The 1,855-nt window shown below is 40.5% G+C and overlaps 1 non-coding gene across 1 annotated transcript; it reads left to right on the top strand.

The window, feature by feature from the left end:
- The first annotated feature begins 1,492 nt into the window (after nucleotides 1-1,492).
- Nucleotides 1,493-1,564, top strand: TRNAQ-CUG (transfer RNA glutamine (anticodon CUG)). The gene has a single exon. It is a non-coding gene; the product is annotated as a tRNA-Gln (tRNA).
- The last annotated feature ends 291 nt before the right edge of the window (nucleotides 1,565-1,855 follow it).

Here is a 1,855-nt window from a genome sequence, read left to right as displayed (position 1 = left end):
TAATAAAAAGGTCTTATATTGGTGAACAGGGAATTGAGGACTTGGAAGCTTCTAATTATGTAGCACAGGCAATGAATGCAGACTACCTCTGAGTTTACCCTGGTTCCTTCATCCAGCCTGGCAGGCACTGTGGAGGGGCCTTGCACAATTTGTGCTGGGAAGGCATCGGGGGAGAAGAATCTTTTACTGGGCAGGCAAGGATAAAAGGGGTAGAGAGAACTAGGCATGTGATAAAAGCACATAAAATCTGTTTAGATATATTCTTAAGATTGCTTTAAAATATTTGGTTCTGGCCTTTCAGAAGAGTCCTGGGGTTTTCAGACTTGAGGCAGAAGGACGATTGTATGAGTCAAGCTGCCTCAGGATGTTGTTTATAAAGGATAATTTCTTCATTAGTTCTCATTAATTCATTCATTCTGCCAATATTTGCTGAGTGCCAGCCGCTGTCCTAAAGCTGGAATTCTAGTGATGAACAAGATTGACACAGCCCCAACTCTCATGAAATTCTAGAGACTCTCAGAGGCGTGTGGCCTCTGATCTTACAAAGTAAAAAGAACCCCAATTTCAGATAAAAAGGCATTTATTTTTGGTTAAAAAATATTTCCTTTAAAAAGCTATCTCCGTGTAGTGCAATAATGTCACAGGATTTTAGGATTGAAAGGCTCATGCATTCATGTGATAAATATTTATGAGCTACTATGTTACAAAGCAGTGCTACCATCTCAGCCAACATTGTTAAAATGGTCAAGACATACTGGTCTGGTGTCCCCCTCTCCCCTGAAGGATGGGACTTTACATGTCTATGCTGCAGTTCAAGATGTGTTGATTATGTATTTTGATCTCAGATAGCAATCTCCTTTCACCCCCCAGTAATTTCTGAATTCTAGAGAAAGCCTTAATGTAAGCTCCAGGTATTCACAATTTGTTGGGTCTGTCACATGGGATGTCATGGGGTTGTAGCTAATAGGAGAGGAAGAATGAAAGACAGTCTTAAAGTTTATTTATTCAGTTCTCTCATTTGTAAACAAGTTACCTGAACTCAAGAGAACAGAAGGCACATAGGAGTGATAAAGCCAGGCTGTCCAGTTTTCAGGCAAGTCACCTTTCTAGCTCACCATCTTTGTATTTGGCCATTATGATATTTCTTTGGAATAAAAATTGCTTACCAGGATAAAGGGCAGGTCTTTGTTTCTCTTATTTACCATTGTATCCCCAGTGTCACAATAGTGCCTGGTATGTAGCAGATGCTCAATGATTTTTGGTGAAGGAATTAATAAATGAATGATATAAAGGCTTTTATCACAATTAGGTATGACTTAGAGGATATAAAGAAAAGTCAATTAATCCAGCTTTGCCAATAACATACAAAATCAATATGCACGTAGAGTTTGATTTTTTCATTGGCTTTACTGATCTTTACTATGAGTGTCTTATTAGTCATCTAAATCCCTCTCTGCTGCCTGTATTTCCAGAATATAACATCAGGAAGGAGGGTTCCATGGTGTAATGGTTAGCACTCTGGACTCTGAATCCAGCAATCCGAGTTCAAATCTCGGTGGAATCTTTCATATTGGCTGGGTGCTGTGGGAGGCCAAGGTGGGCAGATCACTTGAGGCCAGGAGTTCAAACCCAGCCTGGCCAACATGGTAAAACTAAAAATACAAAAATTCAAAAATTAGCCGGGCATGGTGGCAGGTGCCTATAATCCCAGCTACTTGGGAGGCAGAGGCTGCAATGAGCTTTGCCACTGACATTCAGCCTGGGTGACAGAAGGAGATTCTCTGTCTCAGACAAAAGAAAAGGGGTCCACACAATCGGAAATTATTCTTTCATCCAACAGGCAGTTGGTCATATA

The sequence above is a fragment of the Macaca nemestrina genome, chromosome 5 (genome assembly GCF_043159975.1).
Source record: "Macaca nemestrina isolate mMacNem1 chromosome 5, mMacNem.hap1, whole genome shotgun sequence".
NCBI lineage: Eukaryota > Metazoa > Chordata > Mammalia > Primates > Cercopithecidae > Macaca > Macaca nemestrina.
Note: the sequence above shows the minus strand (reverse complement) of the source record. Positions and strands in the feature narration are given on the sequence as shown.